Source organism: Globicephala melas, chromosome 3, assembly GCF_963455315.2.
Source record: "Globicephala melas chromosome 3, mGloMel1.2, whole genome shotgun sequence".
Taxonomy (NCBI): Eukaryota; Metazoa; Chordata; class Mammalia; order Artiodactyla; family Delphinidae; genus Globicephala; species Globicephala melas.
The window spans coordinates 154,856,125-154,870,121 of record NC_083316.1 but is presented as its reverse complement, the minus strand read 5'-3'; the positions used below and the strand labels follow the sequence as shown (position 1 = coordinate 154,870,121).

At 41.7% G+C, this 13,997-nt stretch overlaps 1 protein-coding gene across 1 annotated transcript in view; it reads left to right on the top strand.

Annotated features, from left to right (window-relative positions):
• Nucleotides 1-1,735: 1,735 nt before the first annotated feature.
• ZFP2 (ZFP2 zinc finger protein) overlaps nucleotides 1,736-13,997 on the top strand; it is a 52,373-nt gene continuing 40,111 nt past the window's right edge. The window contains exons 1-3 of the mRNA XM_070045293.1: nucleotides 1,736-1,845; nucleotides 4,624-4,719; nucleotides 13,407-13,496. The gene's annotated coding sequence lies outside the window, so the exon portion shown is untranslated. The remainder of the gene's footprint in view (nucleotides 1,846-4,623; nucleotides 4,720-13,406; nucleotides 13,497-13,997) is intronic.

Below are 13,997 nucleotides of genomic sequence, written 5' to 3'. Positions count from 1 at the left end.
TTCTTGCATATTTTTTATTTACCTGAGTTTTTATGTTTGTGGGTTGTTGCGTTGTGGTGGGGGGGGTGTTGGTTTCTTTTGGTCCTTCTCCCTCTCCCTATTCTACATTCTCTGCCTACTTGTTGGGAAATTGCACACTCTCATGTTGTGAATTTTATCAAGGGCCATTTCTCCACCAAACCATGATGAATATGTTCATGCAGTTTCTGATGTACGAATGACCTTGTAGTCCTGGAACAACTGTCTGATTCAAGGTATTTGAATCGAAAAATACAGTGGTAGATTTTTACTTTGTTTGTTTGTTGCTATCTGGGTTACCTTCACTTGATTAAATGAACTGTGAAGATTTTCATGTTTTTCAATATTTTGAAATAGTTCAAACATCTCTCAAAAAGAAACAGAGTTGGACACTAGTTTAACAGAGTAAAGACATATTTTATTCAGTACTATTACAATAGGGGCTTCAGTAAAACTGAACTCAACTCCCAGTAGAGCAAAGACAGCTGGGGATTTACAGCTCCAACAAGCAGGGTAAAGGGGGTCAGTGGGTGGAAAATTACTAAAAAGGAGACAGCAAATTTGGGGGGATCCTTGCCAAAGGCTGGCCAAGGACTTAGACATCAAGAGTAGGGGATGAGGAATTTGATCAGATATTAATAATCCGGGATTCTACCTAAACTGACTTAGCAGTATTCTTGCTAAAACTGGGCTCCACAAGCCAAGGACAGGGCTCAAGGAGGAGACCTAGTAGAAAAGAAGTCTCATAGGAACCTTCCTAAAGTTTAGTCAAAGGTGGAGTCTTTGTCACATCAATAGAAAGAGGCAGATGAAGCTACCGGTTATTTTTAGAAAAACAAATATTACAATCTAAGCTACCATATAGATCTGCCCCAAATGTCATGTACTTCTCCAAATTCCAGCGGCAGACCCAGCTGTAACTGACAGCTCTGGCCACACATTTAATTAGAGATTTTGTCTGCATTCCTTTTTTTAAAAAAATTAATTTATTTTTGGCTTCATTGGGCCTTCTTTGCTGCGTGCAGGCTTTCTCTAGTTTGCGGTGATCAGGGGGCTACTCTTTGTTGTGGTGCTCAGGCTTCTCATTGCAGTGGCTTCTCTTGCTGCAGAGCACAGGCTCTAGACGCATGGGCTTCAGTAGTTGCAGCACGCAGGCTCAGTAGTTATGGCACACGGGCTTAGTTGCTCTGCCGCATGTGGGATCTTCCCGGACCAGGGCTCGAACCTGTGTACCCTGCATTGGCAGGTGGATTCTTAACCACTGCTCCACCAGCGAAGCCCTTGTCTGCATTGTATACAGTGATAATTCTGAAGCAAATACGGCAGCACCTGACACTGAGCTAGGAAAGGAGGTACAGTAGCCACCATTCATGGAGTGCTCACTCTGCATCTGGTATGTTAACTACCACATCTATTCAGTCTTCTGACAACTTTGCAAGGGACTCCTCTAGGCTCCCTTTATTTCAGAGGAGGAAAGTGAGGCTTAGCCAAGGTTGTCTGCCCCTTCTTCCCTACCCATGGGTTAGGAACCCACAGGTTCTAATGAGAGGCTTCTTTAGGGTTGCCGGGGTAAGGTTACCGCGCAGTCAACTCCTGGCTTGGCAAGCCACAACCCCACCAAAATGAGGTAGCCATTCGGGAAGCCACCACCTTCCGTCCCGCTGGAACCGCCCCTCCCCCCACCATCCGAGGCCCGCGCCTGCGCACTCCTGACGCCCGCGCCGCGCCCCCGCAGCTTTGTGGGAAATGTAGTCCGGCTCCCCGGGGTGGAGATGCTGGGAGGGGCGGCATTGGTCCGCTGGTTGCTGTGGCTCCTGCTGGGAGAGGGTGAGTGCGGGGCCACGGCGGGAGGCACCGGGTCTGGAGGGCGCCGGAGGGCCTGGCGGGAGGAGTCCAGTACAGCCGGGCAGGCCCTTTAGGGGCGGGGCGGGCTGCAGATGGGCCGCGACCTCTCGGACCCTGCGCAGCGCCGGGCTTCTAGTTCCAGATGTTCCTCCTCTCGCCCCGGGGGCCCAGCCGGGTTGGGAACACCGAGAGCTGAGGCGCCGGACGCGGTCCTTCCACCACCTGTCCCCCGAGTGGCGAGGGCAGGGGACCCGACGCGGCGGCCCCGGGTCCCAGGGGCAAGTGAGGGACCGAAGGCTCTGGAAGTCTCACGGACCCTGGGTTCCTCCCCGTCGCGGGCTGTCCCCCGGACCAACCTCGAAAGTCTCGGGGGATGCTGGACCAGGATGCGGGTCTCCGGGCTCCAGCACCTGCCCTTTGTGTAAACCGCATCTCGGGGACCGCCCTCAGTGATTTCCGATTCCTAAGGGTGATGGCGTGGGCTCCCCTTAACTCATCTCTCTGTAAGAATGGGGAGGCCGACCCTGTGCAGATTTCTGCTTCAGGGAATCCTTTTCTTTCTTTTCTTCCTTTATTTATTTATTTATTTATTTAAAGCAGTTTTTCTCTTACCAAACAAAAAGTTCACTGTAGGACAACTAGAAGATTCAGAGGAGCAAAAAGGAAAAAATCATTTGAAAACTGTCAGAATCTGCATGTCAGCATGTATATACGTATAAACACAGAAGCGCTTTGTTTTTCAGCAAATATATGGATATTAGTATTCTTTTCTCCATTTACTTCAAAAGTGAGTGCACAAGTCTTAAGCTCCGTGATTTTTTAATAAATATTTTTATCTGTGTAGTACCACTTAAGATGCAGAATAAACTTTTGTAAGTTTTGAAACTATCTACTTATACCAATTTTTAAGAACAGCTAAGTCTGCTTGTTAATGAACATGAGGAAAAGTATGTCTGTGCCATATTTAATCCTCTCTTTAGGCCTTTGTTTTCTTTCTCAGGGCTGTTGTGGGGTTTTTTGTTTGTTTAGTATTATAAACAATATAGGCCATCTGGCTACATATATCTTTGCATTCTTGTCTCATTCTATAAATCTCTTCAAGTGAAATTTCTAGATCATACTGTAAGGCTTTTGATACCTCCTGTCCTATTCTCTCTAGAAAAGTAGTAGTTTATAAAGATTGCAAGGTAAGGGTGCCTGATTGACCCACAGCACGTCTGAGTGTTACTATTCTCTAACTTTCTGAGAGGTGCAAACAATAGGGTTGTTTAGATTTGCTTATTGAAAACTAGTGAATATTTTTATGCAGTTTGCATTGTGTTATTAAATTGTGTCTGATACACAAGTATATTTCCAATTTCTATGCAGAAATGTTACATTTTCCTATGTTCAGATGTGCAAACCTTCCCTTCATGTTTGGGTCTTTGACATCATTGTTAGAGGGTCTTCTATTCCATATGTTACAAAATGTTCATCTTCATTTTCTTGTAGTACTTTAGTTTCACTTTATACATAAATTTTTATTCTTTTCCAAATGGTAAGTCCTTGTTCCAAGTTACTGAATCATTCATCCTTTCTTCATTGATGTGAAATGTCACTTTTTTCATATCCTGAATTCTTACATATAAATTTTTTTTCTGAACTGATTGTGTTGGTAGGATTTTAATTTGTTCTATTCACCCTTTTCCCTGGTAGACTATAACATCCACGAGGGTAGAGAGTTTATCTATTTTGTTTACAGCTGTATTCATCCCTTCCCCTAAGAATGGTGCCTGGTACACAGTAGGTGGTCAATAAGATATCTGGTGAATGAGTGACACTATACAGTAACACTATGTTCTAATTATCATAGCTTTATAATATCTGGAGGGCAAGTTCTCACATCCATTGTTATACAACAAAATTAACTTTTTTTTAAAAATCATTTTTTCCATAATTAACTTTACAAGATTATTATTTAGCTGTAATTGGTTGGGAATATGTTAAGTTTATAAATTAATTTCAAAGAAGTGACAACTTAGGATACTGTGACATCCTATCCAGGAGTATGGTATGTCTCTATCTGTTCAGCTTACTTTATATATCTAAATAAGCTTAATAAATAAAAAGTATAGTTTTCTCTACATTAATACTATACACTTCTTATTTGGCTTATCTGTAGGTGTTATATTGTCGATGAGAAAAGATATTCACAACCTAAAAGTTGAGAGTTATGTTTTATTCGGCAGGAATTTTTAGGACTTCAAGCCCAGGAGGCAGCATCTCAAGTAACCCTGAGAGAACTGTCCCAAGGAGGCGAGGGGTGGGTGGGGGCTGGGGGGGGGGCAGGATATATAGGAGTTTTGCAACAAAGGGCAGGTAGTCTGAATGTCAGAAGATTATGGTTAATTAAAGAAAACCAGATACCTCAAGTTGAGGAATTTAGCACTTTTCTGTGTATGGGAAGATGTAAGAGTCTGGGTTCACTGAAATCATTCCTTTGATACGTACCTCAGCTATCTGGGGCCAGTATCCTGTGTTTTCACATCCTGAGTTTCCTCAGGGCTCACTGTGGGGAGTGGCTGCAGTCTGATGGCTGCTAGACGACAGGTATTCTCTTCCTTTCTAAGTTCCCTCAGGGCTCACCAGCTCACTGGTTGTGGCTGCAATCGCTGATGACTGTGACATCCTTTGTTTACTGATATGGCAGGCAGTATTCCATTTCTCAATAGTTTTTGTTGTTGCTGGAGTCTTGTTTCTCACATCTTTTCCTTCCCTCAGCTCTGCCTCCTCTGATCCTGCCCACCCCCTGGGAAGGACACCACAGGAAGGAAGGAGAAGGCAATGGCTGCTGGGCCTCTACTATTGGGAGTTCAGGTGAGCTCATTTTTCTCTCTTAAACCTCTCCCTTACTCCTTGTTCCTGTACTGTAGGTGGGCCTCACCACAGAAAACAGGGCCATTGAGATCTCTGAATGTTGGATGTTTTCCACAAAACTCCCCCTCAGCATCCCTCAGCTAGGTTCTCAGCTTCCAGTTCCTTATTCAGCAGGATGCCTTGGCCTGCTGAGCTGTTGGTATTGTCCAAGTGTCAGAAAAGGAACAAAAATCATGTGAGAGATGGTCCTGGTGCTTATAGGTCTATGGACTTTCAGGGAACATAAAAGAGGTCACATCTCTACAAGGAACAGTCATGATGATTGTACATGTATATGATAATAAGAACAAGCATGGTTAAGTACCCACATTGTCAGTGTTCCAAGACCTGGAAAGAGAGAAGATCAGTGTGGTGACCAGAAGTAGGGTTGGGTAGGGATACCTGGAGAGGATTCGCTGTAATGGAGTCAGAGTGTCTCAAGTTTAAATTCCGACTACCATTTAATAGCTGCACTGTCTTGGGCGAGTGACTTGACTTCCCTTGAAGCATCTGTTCCTCATGTGATGATAGAAATAACAGCATTAACTGTTTGCCACATACTTGACATTGATAAGAATTTCACTGGACTTATTTCATTTGAACTTTCAACAAACTTATGAAGTAGGTATTATTAAATGAAATAAGTAATGTAAGTAAAAGGAGCCCAGCTTTGGTTCCTGAAATGTTGAAGGTACTAGCTCAGCGGTAGGCATTCTTAGCGTTATTCCAGCCACTAACTTGGTGTTTTAGAGTTTGTCGACTGAAAAAAAAATGCACAACATGAGGGTTGTGAGTTAAGTTTTATTTGGGGCAAATTGAGGACTATAGCCTGGGAGACAGCATTTCAGATAGCTCTGAGAAACTGCTCCAAAGAAGCAGGGGGGAAGGTCAGTATATATGTGATTTTGGTGAGGTGGGGGAGGTGCATGCAATCAAGCACATATTTTTTTTTTGTAGAAGGTTTCTGCTAGTCTCGTGAAGGTTACTGCTAGTCACGAGGAGCAGACATCACCATGAAGGATTTTAGTGCTTTTCTAGATGTGAGGAGATATAAGAATTGGGCTCATAAAATTGTCTCTTGAAAATATCTGACTATCTGAAGACCTATACTAACAGTTTTTCCCAGAGCAGAGTGCTGATCTCCACCCTGAACTCCTTTCAGGGGATGTTGAAAGTCAGCAGCTGTAGTGGCTCACAATTTAATCCTTGTAGGGGTAGATGGCAAGTGCCAATTTGTAGGTGACAAGTTTTAGAGGTGGAGCGAAGGTAGAAGGGACTGGAAGGGAGAGGGAATCAGATACAGTTTGGGGTCAAGTACCAGGAAGGAGGAGTTTGTGTGTTTGGTGGGGTGGTAGGCATGGGAGTAGAGGAGGAGTCAGAGGAATTTAAATAAGGGAGTTGGCATGATAAGAGCTTTTCTAAGAAGAAGTGTTGGACCTCCCTGGTGGCGCAGTGGTTGAGAATCTGCCTGCCAATGCGGGGGACACGGGTTCAATCCCTTGTCCAGGAAGATCCCACATGCTGCGGAGCAGCTAAGCCTGTGCACCACAACTACTGAGCCTACCCTCTAGAGCCCATGAGCCACAACTACCGAACCCGAGCACCACAACTTCTGAGCCTGCCTGCTGCAACTACTGAAGACCACGTGCCTAGAGCCCGTGCTCCGCAACAAGAGAAGCCACTGTGATGAGAAACCCGCACCCCACTCACTGCAACTAGAGAAAGCCCGCATGCTGCAGCAAAGACCCCGCATAACCAAAAAAAAAAAAAAAAAAAGAAGCAGCAGTGTCTGTCAGCTAGAGGAAATCATAGAGGGAAAAAAGTGAGTAAGGAGCCTAGGCTTTTTTTTGCCCTGTGAGATTGCTTGAAAATGGAACCTGCTAGTTTTTGCTAGAACCTGGAGTTGTTCCTTCTCTGGAAAAGGAAATAAGACATCGGGGCACTTTACCCAGGAAACCTTAAGTTCTTGGGTTGTTTTTGTTTTTGTTTTTAGGGTTAGGTTTACTTAACTTTGTCTGCCATCCCAAAGGACTTGTGGTTTTTCTTTATTCATAAGATCATATGTTAGGATTCTCTTAAATATGTCACTTGGTTATTTACAAGAGGAACCAGTTTAAAGGCTTCATGAAGACAAGCACTAACTGTTGTGATTTTTTTTAAATTAATTAATTTATTTATTTTTGGCTGCATTGGGTCTTCGTTGCTGCGCGCGGGCTTTTCTCTAGTTGTGAGCCGGGGATACTCTTCGTTGTGGTGTGTGGGCTTCTCATTACAGTGGCTTCTCTTGTTGAGGAGCACAGGCTTTAGGCGCACAGGCTCAGTAGTTGTGGCACACGGGCTTAGTTGCTCCGTGACATGTGGAATCTTCCCAGACCAGGGCTTGAACCTGTGTCGCCTGCATTGGCAGGTGGATTCTTAACCATTGTACCACCAGGGAAGTCCAACTGTTGTGATTTCTATTTGTACTACTTTCTCTTCTCAGTGTTATCAAGCTCAGTTTTAAAAGGCAACATAACTCACAAAAATAGGTATCAGAGAGAGGGAGTTTCTGGAAGAGGGGAAGCTTTAAGGAGGGAGCACCCAGAAGATTTTGGTTGATGTAGGTTGTGGTATGGTTGTCAATAGCCTTGATTTTATTTTATTTAGTTAAAATAGCACTAACTAAATTTTTAAATCAGCTTTATTTTTCAGGTATAATTTACATAAAATAACCCACTTAAAGCATATAATTCATTGAGTTTTGACAAATTTATGCACCAACATCATCACCACCCCAGTCAAGCTATAGAACATTTTTATCACCCCAGAAAGTATCCATACCCTTCCTGTCCACAGTCCCCATCCCAGGCAACCACTGGTTTGATTTCTGAATACTTCAGTATGTGTTTCCTAAAAATAAGGACCCTGGTTTTTTTTTTGTAGAAAAAGGTACATGTTTATTTTTCACTCAGGCATAAGCAAAGCAAGGTCATTCCTGGGAGAGGGGCATGACCCACCAGCAAAAGGGCTGTCATAGTGTCAGAGGGTGGGAATGGTGATAGATTGAGGCCTGCAGTAAAAATATATATAGTGTAAGGGCTGTGCTGAGCCCCACCCAGGGAATGCAGTGGAGAATATATTGGCTATTATTAACTTGACAAATATTTAATAGTTTAGCCAAAAGGCATTTGCTGAGCAAAGGACCCTGTTTTACATAGCCAAAATATAATTATCAAAATGAGGAAACTTACTCTGATACACTACTGTTAACTAATCTACAGACCTTACTCTTAATTTGCCACAAATGTCCTTTATCTGGTCCAGGAACTAATCCAGATCACATCTGGCATTTAGCTGTCCTGTCTCCTTAGTCTCCCTTAACCTGGAGCAGTTCTCAGTCTTTGTCTTTGACGACTTTTGACACTTTCGAAGAGTATAGTGATTGATTTAGGAGGTATCAGTGCAGCATTAGAGCTGTATTCCTTTTGTCATCTTTACTAATATTTTCATCTTTCCTACATTGGCCAGTGATGTGCCTGTGAATTGCCCGAGTATGACTTGTGTTTGCCTTTAAATTTTATCTTCCTTTTCTGAATATAAATATTAGGCATATAGTTCTAAAAAGAAATTAAGGCCATAAGATATATTTCTAGGTCTCAAATCCTCAAAAATAACTATGGATGTACATTCTTCTAGCCTTTAAGATAGCTTTTTATATCCTTTGCCCCTTTTTATATTGAGTTGTTTATATATAAAAGAAGCCTTTTATATAATGTGGATATTAGTCCTTTCCCATAAATTGTCATTCTTGTTCTCTGTCATTTTTCTTCTAAAATTTTTTATAATCTTCTACAAATAAGTTTTGAAGTCCTATGCAGTTCACTTTCCTTTTCCCTTGTTTGGCTTTGGGATCGTTGCTGTGAAAGGCTTTCTGTACCCTAAGGTTATAGAAATACTTTTCTACATTTTTTATTAGTTTTATCATTTTAAATTTAGATTCTTGAGCTATCTGGAATTTATTGTATATATGTGAGGTTGTATTCTAACTTCATTTAACATGGTGTGGTGAGGCATTTCATCATCCATCCTTTCATTTAACAGATTTTTAGCACCTCCCTACCACGTGCTAAGCAGCGTTCTGGGTTCTAGGAAGGTAGCAGTGAATGAAACAGGTAACACCCCTTCCTCCTGGATCTTCTCTTCTAGAAAGAGGAGGCAGCAGTGAAGAAGAAATACTGCTGAGGACGAGGTTACGTGCTGTGATGGCCACGCAGCAGGGTGGCCTGGCTGAGTGTGACGGGGCACCTTTGAGGAGATGGCATTCAAACTGTTGTAAATCTGTTGAAATAATCTATTGAATAATCTGCTTATTATCCATTGATTTGAAATGCTACCTTTAAAATATACTAAATTTATATATGTATATAAGATGTGCACATATAATATATTCACACACATACATACGTGCATGAGTTTATTTTTCTGGATTCTGTTCTATTGCTCTATTTCTACTATAGTAACACACTATTTGTTTTAGAATTTATTTTGTTATTTTATAAAGAAAATCCACCCCCCCCCCTTGTTTTTCTTTTCAAAATTTTGGTTACTGTACTGTTCTTATACATTTATCTTTAGGGTCAAATTTTGTTAACTATAATCAAGTTCTAACAGAAACAGTTAAAAAGAAAAAATATGCAATTTGGATTTGGATTCATTAAATCTGTATGAATTTGAGGAAGATTACCATATTTACAATGTTTATTCTTCCTACTGAGTAAAAAAATTACCCTTCATTTTATTTGGATCTTTCATTATGGATTTTGTTAACTTTGATCATGAGGCTCTTGCTTATTCCTAGTAAGTATATTCTGAGGTGTTTCATTTTTGTTGCACTGTGATTGGGATTTATCCATGATTGTGACTTTGTTAAAAAAAAAAAGAAGAAATTGGGTTGCTAAGAATTATATTTGAAGACACTTTGCTGTTGTGGTGCCTAAAACTTCATCACTATTGTATCTTCTTTATAAAGTATACTTTCATTATTAAAATATCCCTATTTATTCCATTTGATAATTCGTCTTTTTAAAGAATAACAATATCAAAAAAGCCTGTGTTTCAGGTTTAAGAAAACCTCTGCATAAAGGAGATAAACCCACGAAGCTGCTTGTTTCAAACACCCTGAGTTACCCCGTGCTTCATGTAGTGCTGGGGAGAAAAAACGCATAATAAGTGGAAAGGAGAAAGGCAGAAAACATTTTAAGGGATTAACAACAAATACATTTTATGAACGATACAGTTAAGTTTCACTTCAGCCTTTTAAAATGCCTTTCTGTACTAATCTACCCAGGGCTCCATAGTACGTTACATAGTAGGGACAAGCTCTGCAGCACGAGGGCTGGAGGTTTGGGGTGGGTAGGTTCTGCACGTAAGGGAATCTAGGGAATAGAAGAATCTAGGGAAGTGGGGAAGATCAGCATATAGCCCATAGGAGTCTGAGTTTGGGCTTTTTGTTTGTTTGCTTTTGCCTGCTATATCTTATCTCTATCACCACCCCTTTTTAACAATTTTTTGGTTTGTGTTTTAGGTGTATCTCTTGTATGTGCCATATAATTGTGTTTTAAACCAATTTTACAGTTTTTGTCTATTAATAGACAAAGTCAACCCATTTACATTTGTTGTTATGCATGTATCAAGTCTTTTTCTGGTTATTTAATGATTTGTCCTTATTATGCTTTCTTGTTTCCTTTCTTCTCCTTGCTTTAAATTTTTGAACTGATGATTTTTCTTGTTTCCTTTTCTTCCTTTCATAAAATGAAAATTCTGCCATGTATTTATATCCTGCTAGTAGCTACTTTTACTTTTCTTGACACTATTTGTCAGTGATTTTTAACATATTTTTTGTTATTTTGATATATTGATTTAAAAGTATTAGGAGAAAACAATGAGGTAGAAAGATATATGATAAATTCTGTGCCTCAGGGTTGACACTTTTTTCTGGAGTTCATAGCCAGTAGGATGTAAAATACACAACTTGCTTGGAAATTGGTTTCATTCCATCTCTGGTCTCTCCAGTCCTTTTCTTTCCACTAACTTTCTCCCCTTTGCCTATTCACATATTACAGTGCTCTCTGTCCTTAAAGGAAAACCTTTTCCATTGCTTTATTTACACGACTTATTCCTTACTTCTTTTCATACAGTGTTATCTCTCATCTTCACAAAAAGTTTGAAGTAATTTCATCTGGCTGCTTCTGATTCCTGATCCTATCTTCCTTATCTTCTCCACTGTAAGCTGACTTCTTCCTTCATGACTCTTCTGAAATTAGCTAATTTTCGAATCAGCAGATTCTTTTCAATCATCATTCTGTTTGACCCACCCAGCTTCTGATAGTGTTGACTAGTCCCTCCTCTTTGAAACCCTCTTTCTCCTGAGCTTCAATCCTGAGTCTCCTTCCATCTCCCTTTCTGTCTTTCTCTCGCTCTTCCTCTTGCTGAGGATTGCTAGGGTCTTTTCTTGGCCTTCTCCTCACAACATGAGGAGTTGAATGGCCTTGGGTTCAAGCTGTATGATCTTGGAGAGGTTATTTAACCTTTTTGTTCCTCAGATTCCTCATCTGTAAAATGATGACTTTAATTCTGTCACTTTAGCAGGTTGTCCTTTGGATTAAATGAGCTGAGGCATACGAACCTCCTATTAGTACAGAACTGAGTACAATGTGAGTTATCATTTATGGTAACTGCCACTCAGTTAGTGTTCCCTCCTTGTATTAGTTAGGGTTCTCCAGAGAAACAGAACCAATAGGATATATGTAGATATACAGAAAGAGATTATGAGGAATTGGCTCACACAATTATGCAGGACAAAGAGTCCCCATGATCTGCCATCTATACTCGTAGGACTCAGGAAAGCCAGTGCTGCAGTCCCACTCCAAACGCGGAGGCCTGAGATCCAGGGACCAATGGTGTTAAGTCCTGGTCTGAGTCTGAAGGCTCAAGAGGTAGGAGCATTTATGTCTAAGGGCAGGAGAAAATGGCTATCTCAACTCAAGCAGAGAGAGCAAATTCACCTTTCCTCAGCCTTTTTGTTCTATTTGGGCCCTCAGCAGATTGGATGATGCCCTCCCACCTCTTTGCTCAGTCTACTGATTCAAATGGGAGAACTCTCACAGAAATACCCAGAAATAATGCTTTACCAACTCTCCGGGCATACCTTAGCCCAGTCAAGTTGACACATGAAATTAACCATCATACGCATCAAACAGATAGTGAATGCTTACAGAGTTTTATTTCCTAGTCTAAGGGCTAGAAAACAAAGCTCAAATGGTCTTATAAATTTGAAATGCCATTTTCAAGTCCAGCTGGGTGTTTTGTTGGTTGTCTCATAGACCAACCACAGTCTAGATTTATCCTGTTTGCACATGCTTTCCCCGCATTAACTGGAATTCCCACCCAGTGATTGTAAAGCCTAAAACTCCATGTGCTGCTTCTACAACTCTCAGCTTTAGGGAGCTCCAAAGACCTCGTTGTGAGTTCCCCTGCTCTCCCTGGATAGGCCTCCACCCACTGGGAAAGGCTCCACACCCAACTAGCTCCCCTGTCAGCCTGGCCAGGTACACCCCTCCTAATCCTCAACCTAATGGTTTTCACCTCCCTAGCAGCCCACGAAAGTGTTCAAACAAGCCAGTCGCATCTTCCCGTGGGAACCAAGGGTCACCTCAGCCTCCTGTCAGCACCAAGTCTGCCTCCCACAGCCCCTGCGGTTCACTGTGCCTGAGTACAGGCCCCGAGTGGTCTTGCATGGCATGGGGTTTTGAGACCAACTTGTGACTAATGAACTCCTGTCAGGCTCATCTGTCCAGTGCTGGGTGTCATATATTCGGTCACCGTGTGCTATTTAGGGTGGGGAATACCTCCTTCATCAATGGAGTGAATAGGATACAATCAGAACACCACCTACTCTTCTCCAGTGCTAATCTAGAGCAGCCTTCACTATCCTTCCCTATGACTCCTTATACCTCCTCTTCCTGTCCTTAAATGTGAGAGCACTTTGTATATTTGTCTCTGATTATTTCATGATAATGTCGGTTTTTGTTGCAGGTGTTTAGTTTCTTTTGGAGGATAATATTTTTCTCTCACAGATCTCTTCTGTCCCTTCTAATGCTGCTTGTTTTTTTGTTTTTTAATTTCCATAGAGGGTGTTATTGGCATAATCCTTTGTTCAGTAGAAATTTATAGTTTCAGGAATCAGTGACATTCAAGGATGTGTCTGTAGATCTTACCTGGGAGGAGTGGGTCCAATCTAAATTCTGCTCAGAGGAACTTGTATGGAAAGTGATACAGTAACCTGGTTTCACTGGGTAAGGACTTCTCCTTGTAACTCAAAACCTACCTATTGCCATCTTTCCCACTATTGACATCTTGTACAGCCTCTGAAATTTGTGAATTTGGACTTGAAATCCTGATACTACAGGACATGGTTTTAGGGTAGTTCCTTAGTGTCCTGTCTTTCAAGGTGAAAGGCCTTCTCTATAGAGAATGGAAAACTGGGAAATCTCAGAAGCCGCACCTTCCTTTGTTACAGAAGCCCTGAAGATGAAGGGATAAGACATATGCTGGGAGTGGTTTTTATACTCAGTTCAGAAGTCAAATTTAGTGTTTTTCCTCCCGAGCAGGGCATCAGCTTTCCAAACCAAATGTGATATCTCAGCTGGATTGAGAACTGAGCCTGATGACAAAAGAACATCCAGGGTGCATTTCCCCAGGTAAGGATCTGGCTGCAAGAACTTGTTCCATGAGTGTCACCTTGGGGAGAAACCACTACAGAGGTCCCTGGGTCTCTTGAGACCTGTACCATTTGCTGTGTGTTTCTCAAATGCCTCTGCATTGTTGATGTCACTCATCCTACTGAGGTCTTGCATGTGTCCTTACCTCAGTGGGAGGTAATATCTTATGAGGATTAAATGAGTTACTACATTTGTGACTCTTTTAAATTGCCTGGAACATACTGAACATTCAGTAAATATCAGCAGTTATTATTTCCTCTTCTGTCATCTGTGCTTTCTGTTCTTTTTCTTTCTTTCTTTTTTTTTTTGGCCATGCTGCGCAGCTTATGGGATCTTAGTTCCCTGACCAGGTATCCAACCCGGGCCCTTGGCGGTGAGAGCGTGGAGTCCTAACCACTGGACCACCAGGGATTTCCCTCATTTGTACTTTCAATCCCTGTCTTTCTATCCCGCTCTACTTTATTCTCTTTATTTTTTTTC